Source organism: Ovis canadensis, chromosome 21 (genome assembly GCF_042477335.2).
Source record: "Ovis canadensis isolate MfBH-ARS-UI-01 breed Bighorn chromosome 21, ARS-UI_OviCan_v2, whole genome shotgun sequence".
NCBI classification, from domain to species: Eukaryota; Metazoa; Chordata; class Mammalia; order Artiodactyla; family Bovidae; genus Ovis; species Ovis canadensis.
In genome coordinates, this window is record NC_091265.1 from 52,716,980 (window position 1) to 52,741,277 (window position 24,298).

At 43.5% G+C, this 24,298-nt stretch overlaps 1 pseudogene; it reads left to right on the forward strand.

Annotated features, from left to right (window-relative positions):
* The first annotated feature begins 4,793 nt into the window (after nt 1-4,793).
* LOC138426633 (membrane-spanning 4-domains subfamily A member 8-like) overlaps nt 4,794-24,298 on the forward strand; it is a 36,776-nt pseudogene continuing 17,271 nt past the window's right edge.

Sequence of the window (24,298 nt, forward strand, 5' to 3'; positions counted from 1 at the left end):
AGAGATGGACATGCCTGCAATTTTGGCTCCACTATGTACATCAGCCAAGACAGAAAAGCCAGTTAACTACAGACGCACAGGTGAAGGGATGCACAGTGGGGCAGGGAACACGTGCACAACGGGATGTTTCTCAAGCATAAAGAAGCAGGACAAAGTGCCAAGTCCGCGCCAGGAAAGAAGGCAGAGATGATCATTCCACGTGAAGTAAGAGAGACAGGGAGAGACCAATACCACACTATATCACTTCTAGGTGAAATCTAAGGATGGATGCAAGTGAACTTACTGCCTGGAGACACGGGCTCACCGGCTTAGAAAATAAACTGCTGGTTATCAAAATATAAAGATGTGAGACAGGGAGAAAAGAGCTGCTTCAGACTAATATATGCAGACTACTATTGATAAAACAAGGGACCAGGACCCACCATGTAACAGAAGGAAACATCCTCCACACTCTGTATTAACCTATAAAGAAAAAAACCAAACAAATCCTACATACAACCATGTAGAAGTGAAACAGTTTGTGGTAGAAGGAAAAGGAAAAATCAAAACCCTCATGAGATTGAAATTCACCTGTATGCTCCAGTTCAAATGATGGGTGAAAATAGATAAAACAGAAAGGATATTCCGACTCTATTCCCCTCAGGGCATAGTGACTTGCGGTGTCACACCCCTGGAGCCCGACTGGTTTGGGTGCCAAGGCTGGAGGGTCCTAGGGCAGAGTGAGCTGGGAGCATGTAGCAGGGGGTGCGTCCCCAAAATGAACCTGGAGTTCCTGTTTCCCTCTGGAGAGACCCCACCTCCAGATACAGCAGAATAAACTAAGAGATTGGAAGTAACATATACACATTTATGTATATATATCAAATAGAGGATTAAAAGTACCTACTGAACTGCAGAGGGTAGTTTACTGAACATACTATAATCGCCGATACGCAAAAAAGAACCCCAAAGAGAATAAACGTCTATGAATAACTGAACCAAGTTCCTGTACACCTGAAACAAACAACATCAGAAATCCACTCTATTCCAACAGAAAATAACAAAGAATTTACGGGGAAAAAAAGAAAGAAAGAAAAAGCATCCGGCAGGAATGCTGCCGCCTTGTGGCCATTTTCTCTAATAACACCATGAAGAGCCGAGCCGCTGGGCGTTTAACACTCACAAGGATCCAGGGACTGTAAGTAAAACACAGCTGCCCTCGAAATATGTCCTAGGGGTTGTCATCGAAAAAGAATCCAAAAGAAGGCAGGCGTTGAGCCAATTTCAAGATGTAAGTTTAATTCACAGTCTTTTAAAAAATCACATTAAAAAAATGTCAACATCACTAAACATTAGAGAAATGCAAATCCAAGCTACAGCAAAATATCACATCACACTGGTCAGAATGGCCGTGGCCAAACACTCTATAAACAAACAATGCCAGAGAGGGTGTGGAGAGAAGGGGACCCTCCTGCAGTGTCCTTCACAATCACATAGTACGTCCAACAGGAAGAATAGTATGGATGTTCACATGAAAAATAACACAGAAGTACCTTGCTGCTGCTGCTGCTAAGTCGCTTCAGTCGTGTCCGACTCTGTGCGACCCCATAGACGGTAGCCCACCAGGCTCTCCCATCCCTGGGATTCTCCAGGCAAAAACACTGGAGTGGGTTGCCATTTCCTTCTCCAATGCATGAAAGTGAGAAGTCAAAGTGAAGTCACTCAGTCATGTCCGACTCTTAGCGACCCCATGGACTGCAGCCCACCAGGTTCCTCCATCCATGGGATTTTCCAGACAAGAGTACTGGAGTGGGGTGCCATTGCCTTCTCCGAGAAGTACCTTAGGACCCAGCAATCCAATACCTGGAAATGAATCCAGAGAAAACCTAAAATTTAAAAGCATGGGTAACCGTCGATCTCGGTTCTACTAGCCAAGACAAGAAAGCAGGCTAATCAGAGAAGGACAGATGAGTGGATACAGAAGATCGGGTGCACACACAAGGCAATATCCCTCAGCCATAAAGAGGATGACATCACGCCATGTCCAGCAACAAGGAAGTAGAGAGGATCATAAAAAGCGAAGTCAGAGGAAGCGGGGCAACTATCACATGGTATCACTTAGAGGCGGCGTCTAAAAACAGATACAGGTGAACTTTTTTACCAAATAGAAAGGGCCTCGGGACATAGCCAAGCACCTTATGGTTAAGGAAAGGTGGTGGGGTGAGAAATGAGCAGGTGTAAATGAACATACACATACCACTCTTTATAAAATAGTCAGTGAGGACCCTTAATCAACACCGCATAATAGACTATATGGGTAGGAAACCCAGAAAAGGACATGTCCACATCTATGCAAAGGGAATCATGTTGCTGTACACCTAAAACAAAGATTCCCCCCCACCAAAAAAGCCACATCCTACAACACTGTAAGTCACCTATACACCAATATGAAATACAAATCACAGGAAGAGAATGCCGACTCTATTCCCCTCGGGCCTTGGTGCCCTGGGCTGCTGCTGCATCCCTGAAGCCTGGGCAGGCTCGGTTCCCAAGGATGGACTGTCATGGGGCTGATGGAGCTGGGGAGGATGTGCCAGCCAATGAGCCCTGCCCCATGGACCTGGCGTGCCTGCTCCCCTCTGCAGGGGCCCACGACCTCCAGATCCAGGGGGTCCTCCTGCAGTGGAACTACGCGTACTGCACCCAAAGGATGTGGGGCCTCTGGGCTAGAAGAGCTTTGAAAAGCCCCAAGGGCTCCATGTCTCCTGGTGGTGGGGTTCCCACCTCCAGCCCCTTCCTTAGGGTTGCCCCACCTATGGATGAAAGCACCCTCCACAGAGTGGGGTTGCAGGAACTGGGATTTGTCCAGGGGATGGGGAAGGAAGAAGGAACGGGACACAGGCCTTGGGTGTTTCTGCTGGCACTTTCCCCTCCGACAGTCCAGGAACAGGCCTTTCCCTGAGGCTCTGGTGCCCCCAGTAACCAAACCATTTCCCATGGCAGCAACGCTGAAGCCATTGCTGATGGGCACTTACAGGGCCTGCAGGGCTGTAAGTAAAAGAGACCTGCCCTCAAGAAACGTCTTAGGGGAGGTCATTGGAAAGATATTCAAAACAGGGCAGGATTTCAAGAAGCCATTTCAATAAGTAAGTTTAACTCACACAGTTTCAAAAAACCACATGAAAAGATGTCAACATTGCTAAATATGAGAGAAATGCAAATCAAAACTTCAACGCGTTATCACCTCACACTGGCCAGAATGGCCCCAGGCAGATACTCTACAAACAATAAATGCTGCAGAGGGTGTCAGTGTTCAGAAATCTGTGGATCAAATCATGGCTTCATGCCTATTGAAAAAGGCATTAAAGAGGAGAGAGTCCTCCTACACTGATGCTGGGAATGAAAAATGGGAGCAGCCACTGTGGAGGACATTGGGCAGAAGAAAATGAGAATAAAATTAGAATACTCCTGATGCCGCGCACAAAAATAAACTTCAAACAGATTAAGGGCCCAAAGAAATGCACAGATACAACGAAACTCTTAAGGAAAAAAGCAGAACACACACTGACATGAATGCAGCAAGTTCTTTTTTGACCAATTTCTTAGAATCAGGATAAATAAAACAGAAGTAAACAAATGAGACTTAATAAACGTTTAAAGTATTTGCACAACAAAGGACATGTGCAGTGAAAGAAAAAGACAATCCTCAAAATGTAAAAAATTCTTGCAAATGAAGATACCCACAGGGAATTTGTCTCTACCACATACAAACAACTCCCACACAACAATATCAAAATACAAACACTCCAGTATAAAATCAGCCAAGGATCTCTATGCACTTTCTCCAAAGAAGGCGTGGAGATGGCCGTAATGCACATGAAACGGTGCTTAGCATCACTAATTCTTAGAGAAAGACAAATCAGTTGTCCAAAGAGGTATCATCTCACATCGATCAGAATGACCCTCTCAGAAAATCTCAGCAATAAACTCTGCAGAAGGTGTTAAGAGAAGAAAACCCTCCCACTATGGGTGGGAATGTAAATGGATACATCCACTAGGGAGAACATCATGGAGGTTTTTTAAAAAAACTGAGCATTGAAGTACCAAGTGACTCAGCAATCCCATACATGTCTAGGCATAGATTGAAAAAAACCCAAAAGTTGAAAAGATATTTTCACCCCAACAATACATGGTAGCACTAGGTTCAATAGCCAAGACAAGGAAGCAACTTAAGTGTACAAGGACAGAGAAATGGATACAGAAGATGGAGTTATACACAATACAATGTTACTCAGAAATAAGCAAGAATAAAATAATGACATATTCAGTTCCTGGGAAGAAACTAGAGGCGATCATACTAAGTGAAATAAATGAGAAAGGGAAAGCACCATAGGATATCATTTCTAGTGGAATCTAAAAATGGATACAAAGAACGTCATTACAAAAGAAATGGTCTCACAGACTTGGAAAAGAATCTCATGGTTACCAAAAGAGAAAGTTTAGAGGGGGCAGGGGGCAATTAGCTGTGTCATCTTTATATACATGTCTCAAAACAGGTGCTGAAGGGCTTCTAATAGTAACAAGACCGACAGGGCTGTAAATGACACCTGCCCTCAAGAAATGTCCTGGGGCAAACCATCAGAAAAGAATTCCAAATTCCAGAAAGGGCCAAGTTCCGAGAAGTCAGATTCAAGAGGTAAATTGTGTTCAGAAGGTGTAAAATAATAAAAGCACATGGAAAGACACTCCACATCGATAATGATCAAATTAATGCCAATCAAACGACAATGAGGTATCACCTCACACTAGTCACAATGGCCATCATCAAGGAAAAAGACCTACAGAAAATAAACACTGCAGAGGACGTACAGGAAAGGGAATCCTCGCACAAGCTTGGTGGGAAAGTAAACGGTAAATATCATATCACACACAAGTGGAACCATCAGTTCACACCAATGAACTAATTTACAAACCAGAAAAAGACTCTCACACTGAGAAAACCAAATTATGGTTATCAAAAGAAAAGTTAAAAGGGAGAGATAAGTTAAGAGTTTTGAATTAAAATGTACCCACTAATATCAAATTGATAATCAACTAGGACCTACAGAATAGAACAGGGAACTCTCCTGAACAAGCTGTAATAACCTATATGAGGGCAAAACCAGAGAAGAATAGATACACCCCCCAGGTAAAATCTAATCAAGTTCCTGTACACCTGAAACTAACAATGGAAATTAACTCTGTTCCAATAAAAAATAAAAATTAAATTACCTTAGCTTGGTGTAGGGGAAACCAGACAGCGGTGACCCCAGTGATTAGGTGTGTGATGCGTTACGATCGTAAATGACATCCCAAGATGCCCTCACTCAGCAGAACAGACAGCAGGAACCCACTGGAAGCGGGTGAATGCGACAAGATGAAGACAAGAAAAGGGACCACAGGTTCATGAGGGCAACACCCTCAGTTCAGAGGATGGGAATCTCAGAGAGGACAATTCACACTGCAGGTAAAGAACAGCCAGGGGGTCTCCAGGTACAGGATCCTGACCCATGTGGGTGGGGTGAGCTCACACAATCCCCAGGACTGAACCAGGGACACAGGTCCTCAGTCTCCAAGGTGACACCTCCTCCCCAGTCCCTGCACCTGGGGCCCCACGACCCTTGGTTAGAACACGAGGTCTCTGCTGGTTGGACCCCTAAGGCAGAAACAAGGGGGTTCCTGTAACCTCCTGGAATGGTAGAAAGAAGGGTACGGTCGGTCTCTGCTCCCCACATTGTCCCAGAGAAGTCCTCCCCTTTCCCTTTGGTTCTGTGATATTAACTGTTTCTACAGCTGTCATAAGGGATTTGATTTAGGTCATACCTGAATGGTCTAGCGGTTTTCCCTACTTTCTTCAATTTAAGTCTGAATTTGGTAATAAGGAGTTCATGATCTGAGCCACAGTCAGGTCCTGGTCTTGTTTCTGTTGACTGTATAGAGCTTCTCCATCTTTGGCTGCAAAGAATATAATCGATCTGATTTCAGTGTTGACCATCGGGTGATGTCCATGTGTAGAGTCTTCTCTTGTGTTGTTGGAAGAGGGTGTTTGCTATGACCCGTGCATTTTCTTGGCAAGACTCTGTTAGTCTTTGCCCTGCTTCATTCTGCATTCCAAGGCCAAATTTGCCGGTTACTCCAGGTGTTTCTTGACTTCCTACTTTTGCATTCCAGTCCCCTATAATGAAAAGGACATCTTTTTTAGGTGTTAGTTCTAAAAGGTCTTGTAGGTCTTCATAGAACGATTCAACTTCAGCTTCTTCAGCATTACTGGTTGGGACATAGACTTGGATTACTGTGATACTGAGTGGAAGTGAGAAATAGATTTAAGGGACTAGATCTGATAGATAGAGTGCCTGATGAACTATGGAATGAGGTTCTTGACATTGTACAGGAGACAGGGATCAAGGCCATTCCCATGGAAAAGAAATGCAAAAAAGCAAAATGGCTGTCTGGGGAGGCCTTACAAATATCTGTGAAAAGAAGAGAGGTGAAAAGCAGAGGAGAAAAGGAAAGATATAAGCATCTGAATGCAGAGTTCCAGAGAATAGCAAGAAGAGATAAGAAAGCCTTTTTCAAAGATCAAAGCAAAGAAATAGAGGAAAACAACAGAATGGGAAAAACTAGAGAGCTCTTCAAGAAAATTAGAGCTATCAAGGGAACATTTCATGCAAAGATGAGCTCAATAAAGGACAGAAATGGTATGGACCTAACAGAAGCAAAAGATATTAAGAAGAGGTGGCAAGAATACACAGAAGAACAGTACAAAAAAGATCTTTATGACCCAGATAATCATGATGGTGTGATCACTCATCTAGAGCCAGACATCCTGGAATGTGAAGTCAAGTGGGCCTTAGAAAGCATCACTACCAACAAAGCTAGTGGAGGTGATGGAATTCCAGTGGAGCTATTTCAAATCCTGAAAGATGATGCTGTGAAAGTACTGCACTCAATATGCCAGCAAATTTGGAAAACTCAGCAGTGGCCACAGGACTGGAAAAGGTCAGTTTTCATTTCAATCCCAAAGAAAGGCCATGCCAAAGAATGCTCAAACTAGTGCACAATTGCACTCATCTCACATGCTAGTAAAGCAATGCTCAAAATTCTCCAAGCCAGGCTTCAGCAATATGTGAACCGTGAACTTCCAGATGTTCAAGCTGGTTTTAGAAAAGGCAGAGGAACCAGAGATCAAATTGCCAACATCTGCTGGATCATGGAAAAAGCAAGAAAGTTCCAGCAAAACATCTATTTCTGCTTTATTGACTATGCCAAAGCCTTTGACTGTGTGGATCACAATAAAATGTGGAAAATTCTGAAAGAGATGGGAATACCAGAGCATCTAACCTGCCTCTTGAGAAATCTGTATGCAGGTAAGGAAGCAACAGTTAGAACTGGACATGGAACAACAGACTGGTTCCAAATAGGAAAAGGAGTACATCACAGCTGTATATTGTCACCCTGCTTATTTAACTTCTATGCAGAGTACCTCATGAGAAACGTTGGACTGGAAGAAACATAAGCTGGAATCAAGATTGCTGGGAGAAATATCAATCACCTCAGATATGCAGATAACACCACCCTTGTGGCAGAAAGTGAAGAGGAACTAAAAAGCCTCTTGATGAAAGTTAAAGTGGAGAGTGAAAAAGTTGGCTTAAGCTCAACATTCAGAAAATGAAGATCATGGCACCCGGTCCCATCACTTCATGGGAAATAGATGGGGAAACAGTGGAAACAGTGTCATTCTTTATTTTGGGGGGCTCCAAAATCACTGCAGATGGTGACTGCAGCCATGAAATTAAAAAACGCTTACTCCTTGAAAGAAAAGTTATGACCAACCTAGATAGCATATTCAAAAGCAGAGACATTATTTTGCCAACTAAGGTCCGTCTAGTCAAGACTACGGTTTTTCTAGTAGTCATGTATGGATGTGAGAGTTGGACTGTGAAGAAGGCTGAGCACTGAAGAATTGATGCGTTTGAACTGTGGTGTTGGAGAAGACTCTTGAGAGTCCCTTGGACTGCAAGGAGATCCAACCAGTCCATTCTGAAGGAGATCAGCCCTGGGATTTCTTTGGAAGGAATGATGCTAAAGCTGAAGCTCCACTACTTTGGCTACCTCGTGTGAAGAGTTGACTCATTGGAAAAGACTCTGATGCTGGGAGGGATTGGAGGCAGGAGGAGAGGGGGACGACAGAGGATGAGATGGCTGGATGGCATCACTGACTCGATAGACGTGAACCTGAGTGAACTCTGGGAGTTGGTGATGGACAGGGAGGCCTGGTGTGCTGTGATTCATGGGGTCACAAAGAGTCGGACACGACTGAGTGACTGAACTGAACTGAACTGAATAGCTGTCATGATATTGTTGAAGGCACTATCTTGCTTCTGGCAGGCTCGGTCCTTTCTTGTCCCGCCGAGGAGCTGAGAAAACACACCAGAAGCAGGGCTGGAAGTCGGGGGGCAGGTCTGGTCTCTGCTGAGTAGGACAGTCGACCTGAAGGAGGTCACGGCCGCAACCTCACCTGATCCTACTGGCTTTTTGTCTGATCCATGTGCCCTGCAATCAATCCACTGGGTGAACCTGCCCCCCTTCTCCCCATGCTCATGCTGGAATAATTACCAGGTAGCCCACCTGAGGAGTCCCCAGGATCCCCAGGGAGGGTGAACCTCGCAGGGGTAAAGAGGCAAACAGGTACAGGCCTGTGTAAAGTGAATACACTAAAGTATTCATTCCTAAACACAAGTGAAGCTCTCACGTGTTCTTCCCTCTTTCTTTGCTGGGTCCAGCCCCAGTGAATCCAGGGTAATTAGAAATGGGGACAGAGTTGGCGACTGATTTAGAGAGAGATAAGGAAAGAATGTTGTAGATAAGAAAATAGAGGAGAGAAAGACGCTGATATTTTTTGGTTTACATAGAAAGCCAATAAAACCCCAAGACAACGAGTTTGCCCTGTTCACAGAGGCCACAGGTGCCCTCCCGGTCTCCCGAGGGAGTGAAGACGCAGAACGTCTTCCTGTTCAGGTCTTTGAAACCCGGGCAGATAAGTGAACACAGGGAGCCTCTATGCTCCAAGGGATCAGCCTGAAAAAGAGAGTAAGAGAGAGAAAGAAAGAAGAAAAGACACAGGGTGACAAAGCTTCTTCGAGCAAGGCCCATTACTTTATTTTTAAAAGGGACTTTTATACCTTAATTTGTACATAGAAGGGAATGAAAGATACAAGGTCATACAGAGTCAGCCCAAACATTCCAGCAGTTTTGCCCTTATCGAAACCGGGATTTTTCTGTAAACCTTTTCCATAAATGATGTTGTGTACATTATCTTCTGGCCTTGGAGGCCTGTGGACATTTTATGACCCTCTTTTGATAAAAGCTGCTCAACCAGAAAACTTATTTTCTCTCAAAGTGTTTTTTCTTTATATTTCTAATCTATGTCAGCCTCAGAAAGTATCAAACAAAGTTACATTTCTCACAGAGTAAAAGGTGCAGTAAGTTACAACAAAGAAAGAACCAATTAGCTCAAAAATCTGATGTGGTTAATTTCAAGGCTACTATTTTGTTTTGTTTTGTTTTTTACATTCCAACTATGTTAAATAATGTACTCCCAGGTGCACAGTGGATAAGAGATATGGGAACTTAGCAACAAGCATTGGCCCAATAATGAAATCCTACACCAGCACTACTCTACTAACTTTTAACTCTTTGAAAGGCTCTATGTTTTAGGCTTCCCGTGCCTCTCACAGTTGGGAGGCTGTGAACAATCATATGCGTAGCTGCAAGAGTCTGGATAAACCTGCCAAGCAAGCTAGAATGCTTACAGAGGGGGTTTGATTTGAAATACTCCTCTCATGTCCAGGAGACTTATTAGCTAGAGCCCTAAGTTGATTTTCTCCAGAGAAAGGGGGTCGGGGATAGCCCCTGTTAATGTTAGAAACGTAAGCGAAAAGCATAATGCAGTAAGGCAGGCAGACTCTGGTTTTGGGGGTAGATGCTCAAGAAAGTCCAGAGGGACCCCTGAGGCCTGATCCCGCCTTTGCGTATGTCAGGCCTCCTTCCTCATGACCTTTGCCACGGGTGGGATTCCTCACGCTGGCTCCCGGCATTTCTTAGGTTTGTGTGTGGGGTCTCCCCACACATGATCCTGACCTTGCAGAGGGGGTGAGACTCACACAGTCCCCAGACCCCCCACTGAGGTCATACGTCCCCTCGGTCAGGACACCATGGCTGTGGCCAGCGGGCCCCCGGTGTGTAAACCAGCCAGGGCCCTGGGGCCTCCTGGGACCCTGGAAAGAAGGGAAGGGTCCTCGCCCCTCCCCGCAGTGGTCCCTGAGAAGCCAGGCCCCTCCTGTCTTCACTTTGGTTCTGTGCGATTTTCTGCTGGTTTGAAAGCTCGTGCTTGAGTTGAACACTTACCTTGGTTCTGGCAGCCTCTGTCTTTCCTGTCCTGCTGAGGTGGTGAGAAAACAGGAGAGCTGGGCTGAAGGCCGGGGGGCAGCCCTGTTCTCTTCTGAGGAGAGGTGACCGGAAGGAGATCACAGCAGCAACCTCACCTGCTGCCCGCTGACTTCTTGCCCGATCCCTGGAATCAGTTCAGCAGATGAACCTGCCTCCCTACTCAACCTGCATGCGCTGGAAAATTGGAATACTTACGAGGGAGCCACCTGAGGCGCCTCCATGCCCCAGGGAGGGGGAACCTGGCAGGGGGAGAGACTCAGAGCCCACCGCAGCCCCGACCCCGGGAGGACCACGGAGCCCCCTCAGAGAAGAGCACGCTGCCCAGAGCAGCCACCTCAGCTCCAGACCCCAGACATCTCAGCGCTGACATTCAGACGCAGGCGCGGAGTTTTCCAGGACAGAGGCAGGCCAGGTCCCACCCAGGTCTCCAGTCCTGGTGTAGACAGAGGGCCAGGTCTAAATGAGCTCATTATAGAAGCACACGGTCACGTGTAAACATCATCAGTGTGGACAGGACTTGGAGAGGTCTAAATCTACCATGTAGACAGGCCTTGGTCAGGTTTAAACTAGCTTAAAGCTGCTCTCCCGGGAAGCACAGGTCACACACATGCAGCGTCTTTCATCTTTGGACAGGGAGCTCCCCCTCGCGTGGGAACTAGGATGTACATTTATAGAAGAGGAAATAATTTGCGAGCTCACCCTTCACTCACATCAGGGCAGGGTGAAACTGAAAGAATCTGTGTCACTGAACATTCCGACACGCAAAACAAAGTGTTACCAATTGCTTTGGCCCTGTGACGGTCAGTGTCTCAGAGTATCTCACTGTTCGTAGAATCCAAGGTAGGCAAGGCGCGAGCAGGGAAGCTGCAAGAAAACGTGGGGAGCCGCAGGAGCTGCAGACTCGTTTAATCTCTCCTGACGGGCGCAGCGCTGTAACAGCAGACTCGCTGTATTCTCTGGTCTCGTGGTGATCCAGCGGACGCAGCCATAACACAGCCGCTCTTCTGGTGGATCTTACTGATGTTTACAAAGCAAAAGCGGTCTCCGGCCAAGCCGGTACCTCGTGAAGCGCATGCGCTGTACTGTAAGTGCGCTCAGCTGATACGTAACCATGTATTTACAGAACATGAGGCCAGAGCGAGAGGCTGTGGGGCGAGAGAGCCTGACCTGTCCGTCTTGGCTAATTTGCTTTTTTCCTACCTTCAGGATCCATGGGAGAGGCAGGAACTTTTTATAGTGCAGCCCAGTGTGGTGTAAAGACACACAGGATGTGGCATGATAAGAGCATCCCCGGCTTCCAGCAGGAGGTGGCCACTCTGGAAACATTTTGGAAAAGTATATTCTTTATCGGAATAAAAATGTGTTGTTGAAATTTCAACCATACTAGTTATTATTTGCAATCTAACATATTCTTAAAAGCTTGGCACCCTGATTTTTGCAGTCGCATTAGTTCCTTTGGTTCAGATTTTCTAGGTAGAAACAAGCCATCATTTCAAACTAGTTTCTTCTAATTCTGTTATTTGTTACCATCGAATGAAAGGTCACACTTGAAAGAAAATAAAAGCAAATTACTGCGAACATTGAGTGACTCAGAGCACATGAGCCGCAGGTACTTTTTCTTCTAACAGTTTCATTTCTCCTCATGAAGAAAACAGAAAAAATTGCCACTCTCCCCCAGATTTTTTGCTTCTCTGATCAAACTGAGCTAAATGAAGTTGACACTCATATCAACAAGTAACAGTCTTTGAGGTTTGATATGTCATACCAGGAAAACAGGCTCTGGAGAAAAGGGAATGCTCCTACACCGCTGGAGGGAAACTACATCCTAAAATTAAGGCTAAAATTCAAGTTGGACTTAATTATGACAGTGTGTGGTTACATGGAGTATGAACCAAGGGTCAACGTATAGCAGGCAATGTGTGAAGGCAAATTTGATATCTCTCAAGGGAGAGTAAAGGTTTCTTGTCAGATCTGCAGCCGGTATGCACGGATTCTTTAGAATATTGCATGTATCTTTTAGAATTATAGCTTTGCCTTAATGCATGGCTAGGAGTGGGATTGCTGGATCATATGGTAACTCTATTTTAGTTTTTTGAGGAAACACCATGCTGTTCTCTACAGTGTCTTCACCAATTTAAATCCCCACCAACAATGTCCAAGGGTTCCTTTTCCTCCACACCCTCTGAAACACTTGTTATTTGGAGATTTCTTTATGATGGCCATTCTACCAGTGTGAGGTGGTACCTCATTGTAGTTTTGATGTGCATTTCTCAAATAATTAACAATGAGGAGCATTATAGGATGATTCCTTACACTTTAGATTTGTAAAGTCCACTAAGTGTAACATATCAACTTGACAATTTTTTCACAGATAAGGATTTATTAAATATTTGGTTATTTCCTTTCTCTTAGTTGACTATAGGAACATACGTTATCATGTTACTCAAGGTGATGAGCTCCATTATGCATCTTTGAGCAGTTTCAAAGCCATGCATTGCTCCATTCAAGGGAAGGCTTGTGCTGGAACCAAGGTCCACCTCCCAATGAAAGCTGTTCCTTGAGCAAATTCAGTCACTGCCCAGGGGGCACATGGTGAGACCACCATGTCACCTGATACTTCCCACATCTCAGGCCTCAGTTTGACCATTCCATCTGAGGTGGAACAGTTTGCCTTGGTGATACAGCTTGACCTCTTTCTGTATGTCTAGGTCAATTGTTAATAATTTAGGATTAAATTTAGGATTCTATAGGATTACCAGCCCTCTAATAGCAAAATCTATGTTTTAAAGTTACACCAGCACATGGGGGTCACACCATGAGCCTAAGGGAGTTTCTACGGATTTTTCTGTTCTGACATCAGGGCCCCTTCCCCGGTTTTATGACAGCACAATTGCCAGAGACTGGATGAGCTACATCGTTGGCAGGGCTCAGGGCAGAATGAAGATGCAGGAATCCTTGTGTAAGAATTACCAAGAATGTGGATGCTGACAGCACAGCCTTAAACCAAGCACAGAGCCCTTCTAAGTGCAGGAGCCCCCGACACTGTGCGGGGTGTGTGTCCATGAAGACAGGCCCAGACAAGGCTTCTGTTTCCATAGAGCCAATTTTGTGCAGTGGTGTGTTAAATGGATTTATAACTCCAAACATTTGTATCAGGGATATGTGGACTCCTTTTTCTATTGAAAATTGGGACATTTTTAATTGAAGAGTAGTGTTTTATATTGTGTTAGTTCCAGGTGGATAGCGAAGGGATTCAGTTATATATATATTACATATATATACTATATAATATACATTATACTATGAGCATATATATATATATATATATAAACACACCCACAAACATTCTCTCAGATTATTAGATTTCAGTTGTTTTTGTTGTTCAGTCGCCCAGTTGTGTCTGACTCTTTGTGACCCCATGGACTGCAGCACACCAGGCTTCCCTGTCCCTCACCATCTCCCGAAGTTTGCCCAAGTTCATGTCCCTTGCATTGGTGATGCCATCCAGCCATCTCATCCTCTGATGTCCTCTTCCTTCTACCCTCAATCTTTCCCAGCATCAGGGACTTTTCCAATGAGTTGGCTCTTCTCATCAGATGACCAAAATACTGAAGCTTCAGCTTTAGCATCAGTCCTTCCAGTGAATATTCAGGGTCACTCTCCCTTAAGATTGATTGATTTGATCTCCTTGCTGTCTGAGAGACTTTCAGGAGTCTTCTCCAGCGCCACAATTCAAAGGCATCAATTCTTTGGCATTCTGCCTTCTTTACAGTTTAGCTCTCAAAACCATATGTGACCACTGGGAAGACCATGACCTTGACTATACTGACCTTTGTCGGCAGTCCAATGTCTCTGCCTTTCAACACGCTGCCTAGGTTTGTCATAGCTTTCCTGCCGAGAAGCAAACACCTTTTGATTTCATGACTGCAGTCACCATCCACGGTGATTTTAGAGCCTGAGAGGAGGAAATCTGTCACTACTTCCACATTTTCCCCTCCTATTTGCCATGAGCAGTAGGACTGGGTGCCAAGATCTTAGTTTTTTTAATATTTAGATTTAAGCCAGATCTCTCTCTCTCCTCCATCACCCTCATCAAGAGGCTCTTTAGTTCCTTTTGCTTTCTGCCAGTAGAGTGGTAGTATCTGCATATCTGAGGTTGTTGATGTTTCTCCCGCTATCTTGATCCCAGCTTGTAACTCATTCAACCCGGCATTTCTCATGATGTGCTCAGCGTATATAGATTAAACAAACAGGGTGACGGCAGACAGTCCTGTCATTCCCCTTTCTCAATTTTAAACCAGTCAGTTGTTCCATACAGGGTTCTAACTGTTGCTTCTTGACCCACATAAAGGTTTCTCAGGAGACAGGTAAGATGGTCTGGTATTCCCTTCTCTTTAAGAGTTTTCCACAGTTTGTCATGATCCACACAGTTAAAGACGTTGGTGTAGTTGGAGAAACAGATGTAGATGTTTTTCTAGAATTTCGTAGCTTTCTCTATGATCCAGTGGATGTTGGCAATTTGGTCTCTGGTTCCTCTTCCTTTTCTAAACCCAGCTTGGACATCTAGAGGTTCTTGATTCAGAAAATGCTGAAGGCTAACATGCAATATTTTAAGCATGACCTTATACCAGCATGGGAGATGAGTGCAGTTGTCCAGTGGTTAGCGCATTCTTTAGTACTACCCTTCTCGGGAATTGGGATGAAGATTGACCTTTTCCAGCCCTGTGGCCACTGCTGGGTCTTCCAGATTTGCTGACATATTGAATGCAACACCTTGATGGCATCATCCTTTAAGGTTTTGAATAGTTCTACTGGAATTCCATCACATCCACTCACTTTATTAACAGCAGTGCTTCCTAAGGCCCACTTGACTTCTCTCTCCAGCATGTCTGGCTCTAGGTGGCTGACCAAATCATTGTAGTAATCCAGTTCATGAAGATCTCCTTTGTACAGTTCTTCATGTATTCTTTCCATCTCTTTTTGACCTCTTCAGTATCTACTATGTCTCTACTGTTTCTGTCCTTTATTGTGCCCATCTTTGGGCAAAATGTTCCCTTGATATCTCCAATTTTCCTGAAGAGACCTCTAATCTTTCCCCTTCTGTTATTTTCTTCTAGTTTTATTCACTGTTCATTGAAGAAGGTCTTCTTGTCTCTCCGTGCTGTTCTTTGGAAATCTGTGTTTAGTTGGATAGACCTCTCCCTTGCTTTTTGCTTCTCTTCTTTCTTCAGCTGTTTGTAAGGCCTCCTCAGATACCCACTTTGCCTTCCTGCTTTTCTTTTTCTTTGGGATAGGTTTGTCACTGCCTCCTGTACAGTATCACGGAATCCATAGTTCTTCAGGCACACTGTTTACTAGATCTAATCCCTTGAATCTATTCATCACCTCCACTGCATATTCATAGGGAATTTGATTTAAGTTGTACCTGGCTGGCCTAGTGGTTTTCCCCACTTTCTTTAGTTTAAGCCTGAATTTTGCCATGAGAAGCTGAGGATCTGAGCCACAGCTCCAGGTCTTGCCTTTACTGACTGTGTATAGCTTCTCCATCTTTAGCTACAAAGAATGCAATCAATTTCATTTCAGTATTGATCACTTGGTGATGTCCACATGTAAAGTCGTCTCTTGTGTTGTTGCAAAAGGTATTTGCTATGACCAGTGCCTTCTCTTGGCAGAATTCAGTTAGCATTTGCCCTGCTTCGTTTTGCTCTCCAAGGCCAAACTTGCCTGTTACTCCAGGTATCTCTTGACTTCCTACTTTTACATTCCAAACCCCAATGATGACTAAAACATCTGTTTTTTGGTGATGGTTCTAGGAGGTTTTCTAGGTCTTCACGGAACTGAACAACTTCAGCTTCTTTGGCAGTAGTCATCGGGGCACAGACTTGGATTACTGTGAATTTGAATGGTTTGCCTTGAAAACAAAACAAGATCATTCTGTCACTCTTGAACTTGCTCCCAAGTACTGCATTTTGAACTCTTTTGTTGATTATGAGGGCTACTCCATTTCTTTGATGGGATTCTTGCCCAAAGTAGTAGATATAATGGCCATCTGAATTAAATTCACCCATTTCCATACACTTTAGTTCAATGATTCCTAAGATATTGATGTTCTTTCTTACCATCTCCTGCTTGACCACGTCCAATTTACCTTGATTCATGGGTCTAACATTCCAGACTCCTATGCAATACTGTTCTTTGCAGCATCGAATTTTACTTTCATCACCAGAAAATCCACAACTGAGTGTCATTTCTGCTTTGGCTCAGCCACTTCATTCTTTCTGGGGCTACTAGTAGCTCTCCTCTGCTCCTCCTCAGTAGCATATTTCAGACCTGGGGGACTCATCATTCAGTGTCATAGGTTTTTCTCCTTTTATACAGTTCATGAGGTGCTCACAGCACGTATACTGGGGTGGTTTGCCATTCCCTCCTCCAGTGGACCATGTTTTGTCAGATTTCAGATTATTAAGCTATTACAAATACTGAATATAGTTTCCTGGGCTATAGAGTGAAGTGAAGCGTTAGTCACTCAGTCATGTCCAACTCTTTGCAACCCCATGGACTATAGTGTGCCAGGCTCCTCTGTCCATGGGTTTCTCCAGGCAAGAATACTGGAGTGGGTTGCCATTCCCTTCTCCAGGCGGAACTTCTCGACCCAGGGATTAAAACTGGGTCTCCTGCATCGCAGGCAAATTCTTTACTATCTGAGCCACTAAGGACACAGAAGAACTGCACAAAAAAAGGTCTCAATGACCCAGATAACCACGATGGTGTGATCACTCACCTAGAGCCAGACATTCTGGAATCTGAAGTCAAGTGAGCCTTAAGAAGCATCACTATAAACAAAGCTAGTGGAGTTTATGGAATTCCTGCTGAACTGTTTCAAATCCTAAAAGATGATGCTGTTAAAGTGCTGCACTCAATATGCCAACAAATTTGGATAACTCAGCAGTGGTGACAGGACTGGGAAGGTTCAGTTTTCATTCCAATCCCCAGAAAGGGGAAGGCCAAAGGATGTTCAAACTACTACATAATTGTACTCATTTCACTTGCTAGCAAGGTAATGCTCAAAATCCTTCAAGCTAGGATTCAATAGTATATCTGGATTTAGAAAAGGCAGAGAAACCAGAATCAAATTGCCAACATCCACTGGATCATAAAAAAGCAAGAGAAGTCCAGAAAAACATCTACTTCTGCTTCATTGATTATGCTAAAGCCTTTGACTGTGTGGATCACAACAAACTGTGGAAAATTCTTCAAGAGATGGGAGTCCCAGACCACCTTACCTGCCTCCTTAGAAACTTATATGCAGGTCAAGAAGCAACAATTAGAACTGGACATGGAACAACAGACTGGTTCCAAATTGGGAAAGGAGTAAGTCAAGGCTGTATATTGCCACCCTGCTTATTTAACTTATATGCAGAGTACATCATGCGAAAGGGTGGGCTGGAGGAAGCGCAAGCTGGAATCAAGATTGCCAGGAGAAATATCAATAACCTCTGATACGCAGATGACACCACCCTTATGGCAGAAAGTGAAGAGGAACTAAAGAACCTCTCAATGAAGATGTAAGAGGAGAGTGAAAACGTTGGCCTAGACATTCTAACATGTATACTATCATGTGAATTGAATCGCCAGTCTATGTCTGACGCAGGATGCAGCATGCTTGGGGCTGGTGCATGGGGATGACCCAGAAAGATGTTCTGGGGAGGGAGGTGGGAGGGGGGGTCATGTTTGGGAATGCATGTAAGAATTAAAGATTTTAAAATTTAAAAAATAAAAAACTAAAAATTAAAAAAAAAAAAAAAAAAAAAAAAAAAAAAAAAAAAGAAAACGTTGGCCTAAAACTCAGCATTCAGAAAGCTAAGATCATGGCATCAGGTCCCATCACTTCATGGCAAATAGATGGGAAAACAGTGGAAACAGTGACAGACTTTATTTTGGGGGGCTCCAGAATCACTTCAGATGGTTACTGCAGCCAGGAAATTAAAAGAGGCTGCTCCTTGGAAGAAAAGTTATGACCAACCTAGACAGCATATTAAAAAGCAGAGATATTACTTTGCCAAAAAAGTTCCTTCTAGTCAAGGCTATGGTTTTTCCAGTAGTCATGTACGGATGTGAGTTGGACTATAAAGAAAGCTGAGCACCGAAGAATTGATGCGTTTGAACTGTGGTGTTGGAGAAGTCTTGAGAGTCCCTTGGACTGCAAGGAGATCCAACCAGTCCATTCAAAAGGAGATCAGTCCTGAATATTCATTGGAAGGACTGATATTGAAGCTGAAACTCCAATACTTTGGCCACTTGATTCAAAGAACTGACTCATTTGAAAAGATCCTTATGCTGGGAAAGATTGAAGGCAGGAAAAGGGGACAACAGAGGATGAGATGGTTGGATGGCATCACCAACTCAGTGGACATGAGTTTGAGTAAACTCCTGGAGTTGGTGATGGAGAGGGAGGCCAGGCACGCTGCAGTCCATGGGGTCGCAAAGAGTCAGACATGTCTGAGACTGAACTGACTGAACTGTTCTCATCCACATTGTATACACTTTACCGATTTACAACAGGTGATTAGACACCAACCAGAAAAGGCAATGGCAACCCACTCCAGTACTCTTGCCTGGAGGCTGCAGTCCATGGGGTCGCGAAAAGTCGGACATGACTGAGTGACTTCCCTTTCACTTTTCACTTTCATGCATTGGAGAAGGAAATGGCAACCCACTCCAGTGTTCTTGCCTGGAGAATCCCAGGGAAGGCGGCGCATGGTGGGCTGCTGTCTATGGGGTCGTGCAGAGTTGGACATGACTGAAGCAACTTAGCAGCAGCAGCAGACACCAACAGTTTCCATTCTACATTACTCATATTCGGACTCATACTAATTTACCAGGACTCTTAACAGAAGGAAATGCTCAAGCTGATATCCTTTTATTTCCAGCCTTTACAGTGGCATCAGCCTTTCATAATCTGACACGTTGTAATTCAAAATGTTTAAAAACCAAGTTTCATATCATTTGGACTCAAGCTAAACAGATGGTGTGGACTTGTCCTACATGCCAGAAGGTTGCAATAACCACGTCTCCAACAGAAGCCTTGGAAATTAATCCCTGTGGCCTGAAGCCAAATCAGATTTGGCAGATGGATGTAACTCACATTCCATCCTTTGGAAAGCTTTCTTATGTACATGTCACAGTTGATATTAACTCTAAGTTTATATGGGCAACTACTTGCTCTAGAGAATCTACAAAACATGTTATTTCACATTTGCATAGCTGCTTTGCTACTATGGGCCTCTCACAGATTATAAAAACAGACAATGGCCCAACTTACACTAGTTCTGCTTTTAGGGATTTTTAAAAAGCTTGGTCTATAAAGCATCATACAGGAATCCCATATAATCCCCAAGGACAGGCTATTGTAGAACAAGCTAACAAATCTCTTAAAGAGATGTTACAAAAACAAAAAGGGGGAGATAGAATGTCACTTCCCCCACAGCAAACTTATATAAAGTATTATTTACTTTTAGTTTTTTGCATCCAGATTTCACTGCAGCAGAACGACATTTTACAAAGGAACAACAGCAACAAAAAAATCCACCCCAAACCACCTGTTTGGTGGTGTTAGGCGGTATCCTACTCATGGCATAGGGGGAATCTGATAACCTGGGAAGGGGTTTCGCCAGGTGATTCAGAAACACCGGTTTGGATTCCCTTGTGCCATCTAAAACCGTATCATGCGCAAACTCCCACGGAAGAGACTCTTCACACGAAACATAGAGCCCCCAGTAATGAGTTTTGAAGGCCTGAGTCTGAAACAGACAAAGATAATGATTCCTATCCCGTCGACGCATCGGAAGATCCCCACTTGTGGACAAATTAAAAGGTTAACACAGAAATCAGAGGGGATCTTGGAAAATGAAGGGAAACCTGTCACTCCTAACAATCTGGCTGTTTCCATGTTTGCTCTTATCATCACCACAGTGTGTATACCCCTAAAAACAGCTGAATCTAAAAATTATACTTATTGGGCATATATACCTAACCCCCCATTACTAAAACCCTTTGATTGGGAGGATTCTATGATCCTTGTTTATGTTAATGATTCTTCCTGGATACCGGGATCTGAAGATACATGCCTTCCTCTTTTTAAACAAGAGGAAGGGACTCCCTTCAATGTTACTTATGGGTATAAATCCTGGCCAACTTGTGTAGGAATAGCTACAGGACGTCTTAAATGATCTATGCAAGCCTGGCTGTCCACTAATCCTTTAAATCATAACTATACTAAAGTTCAGCTTCATCTTTTCTCTGGTCTGAGTTTTGCTTATAATGACTTAGAACCCAATAATGACACCAAATCAGACAGACCTTTATATGAGCATCACAAGCTGTGGACTGAAAAACAAGATCGAATTCAGTGGGATAATTGCTGTGGGACTGAGGGAGTAATTTATGAATGGCTCCTCTGGAAGTGTATGGGACTGGTCCCCTAAGGGGTATGCAATGTCTAATTGCTCTCATCAAAATCAGTCCTGCAATCCTCACAAAAGGCTGCGTTGGCAGGTACATAAAGCCTTTAACCATACTAATATTATCACTCAGTCAGATCATCCAATTCCATGGCATGGTAGTGGCATGTCACTCCCTGCTTCCCACAATTAGATCAAGGAAGAGGGCAAGGAGGGATTTGGAAATTGGCTTTAAGTCTTAAAAAACTCCAAATTTGGGATAGATGTTATTCCGATTAAACCAATTATTAATTGACATTTAATACCAGAACAGACTGGATATTTTATTTCCAAGCTTAGGTGAGGAATCCTTATGTACTCTTGAAAGGAACAATTTCTATCAAGGAAAGTGTACAAGAACTTTCTTGCCAGGGTTGCAAATTATATACCTGCCTAAATTCTTCACTTTATAATTCTAATCACTCATTTGTTATAAGAAGAAGGAGATTGGGAATATGGCTTCCAGTAAGTCAAAACAGACCTTGGGAAGGCTCCCCTGAAACACATGGTCTTTTAAAGTTTATAAAGAAAGTACTGCAAGGTTTCAAAAAGTTTATTGGACTCCTTATAGCAGCTATTACGGGAATTGTTGCTATAGCCGTGACCACAGCAGTAGCTGAAGGGGCACTTCTTCAAACTATACAAACGACTACATTTGTACAGCAATGGCACCAGAATGCATGTTCTGCCTGGGGAAAGCAAACCCACATAGACCAAGAAATTAATGAACAGTTGGTTGATTTAGAAAATGCAGTTCTCCTACCAGGGGACGAAGTACAAAGTTTTAAATTATGAATTCATCTTGTGTGGTTGGAATATCTCTTCATCTTGTGTCATACCTCGTAAGTACAATCAAAGTGCATATACTTGGGATCAATTATCTAAACATTTGAGATTATCATAATAATCTATTCTTAGATAGTTTCCAATTACAGGCTGCTATTTCTAATATACAGAATGCTCACTTACAGCTACTCCCAGAAACTGATTTATTTGAAGAAATTGAGAAAAGCCTACATAAACTTAACCCCATGATGTGGATTAAAACTTTAAGAGAAGGATTGCTTGGTATCATAATATCAGGATGTATAGTTTTGACTGTTTTGTGTCTAGTCCTCAGATGCATGAGAGAAACCATCCGAGAACTGACAAAGAAACAAGTTGCTCGGTCAATGTATTTACTCCTGCAAAAACAAAAAGGGGGAGATGTAATGGGAATTCTCAATAATGTACTTTCACAACCTTGAGAAATTTCACAGAAATAGCACCTGTAAAAACAGCGTATATTAAGAAACTATGTTAATGATTATCTTTCATGCTTTTCTTACAATAATAGCCTTGTTACAAACCCCAAAGCCAGACCCAGAAGGGAGTATGACTGGGATCTTGAAAGCATGGACCTTGGAACACTGGGTTAGCCTCAGGCATGCATGTTGCCTATGCACTTGTTCCGAGACTAGCCCAGAAGGGAATGGACTAGGGTAAAAACAAGGAGATCTGGGCTATGTCAGTGTAGCGTCTTGGGAAAGATAAGATCAAAGAAAGTCTTGCAGTCTGTAATTAGGGATAAAAGCTGGACTCAGAGAGGACTCTGCACCTCAGTCCAAAGCAGGCTGCAGTCCCCTGACCCATTACACCAGATTTTGCGTTCTGTCTTCATTCTCTTCACTTTCTCCCAGACCATTAGGGCAACAATACCCTTAGTTTCCCAAAAGGTCCAGCTCCCAAAGTATCACCAGATACTCTACTAACCACAAATAAGGGCATCATATAGCTTTATCACAATATGAACCTTATAAAACATTGTAATTACCTCACTATATCTGTTAATTTCCTACCCTGTTTTTGTTATGTATTTTCTTTTATTGCTATACTCAATTCTCAGTTATTTCCCTTCATAAGGAAGCATTCCCTGCTGTTTAGTATGTATTTCTTTTGTTTGTAAATATTTTTTAAATGCATAGTGTTCTTTTGTGTGTATATATGTAAATCATGTAGATGGTATAGTGTGTGTTTGTGCACAAATGTGCACTACTCTCTAAGTTCAGTTCAGTTCAGCTGCTCAGTCATGTCCGACTCTTTGCAACCCCATGAACTGCAGCACACCAGGCCTCCCTGTCCATCACCAACTCCCAGAGTCCACCCAAACCCATGTCCATTGAGTCGGTGATGCCATCCTACCATCTCATCCTCTGTCGTCCCCTTTTCTTCCTGCCCTCAATCTTTCCCAGCATCAGGGTCTTTTCAAATGAGTCAGTTCTTTGCATCAGGTAGCCAAAGTATTGGAGTTTCAGCTTCAACATTAGTCCTTCCAATGAACACCCAGGACTGATCTCCTTTAGGATGAACTGGTTGGATCTCCTTGCAGTCCAAGGGACTCTCAAGAGTCTTCTCCAACACTACAGCTCAAAAGCATCAGTTCTTTGGCGCTCAACTTTCTTTATAGTCCAATTCTTCCATCCATACATGATCACTGGAAAAACCATAGCCTTGACTAGATGGACCTTTGTTGACAAAGTAATGTCTCCGCTTTTTAATATACTATCTAGGTTGGTCATAACTTTCCTTCCAAGGAGTAAGTGTCTTTTAATTTCATGTCTGCAATCACCATCTGCAGTGATTTTGGAGCCCAGAAAAATAAAGTCAGCCACTGTTTCCACTGTTTTCCCATCTATTTCCCGTGAGGTGATGGGACGAGATGCCATGATCTTCGTTTTCTGAATGTTGAGCTTTAAGCCAAATTTTTCACTCTCCTCTTCACTTTCTTCAGGAGGCTCTTTAGTTCTTCTTCACTTTCTACCATAAGGGTGGTGTCATCTGCATATCTGAGGTTATTGATATTTCTCCTGGCAATCTTGATTCCAGCTTGTGCTTCCTCCAGTCCAGCGTTGTACTCCAGTCATGATGTACTCTGCATGTAAGTTAAATAAGCAGGGTGACAATATACAGCCTTGACGTACTCCTTTTCCTATTTGGAACCAGTCTGTTGTTCCATGTCCAGTTCTAACTGTTGCTGCCTGACCTGTATATAGGTTTCTCAAGAGGCAGGTTAGATGCTCTGGTATTCCCATCTCTTTCAGAATTTTTCACAGTTTATTGTGGTCCACACAGTCAAAGGCTTTGGCATAGTCAATAAAGCAAACATAGATGTTGTTCTGGAACTCTCTTTTCCATGATCCAGTGGATCTCTGGTTCCTCTACCTTTTCTAAAACCAGCTTGAACATCTGGAAGTTCACGGTTCACATATTGCTGAAGCCTGGCTTGGAGGATTTTAAGCATCACTTTACTAGCATATGAGATGAGTGCAAGTGTGTGGTAATTTGAACATTCT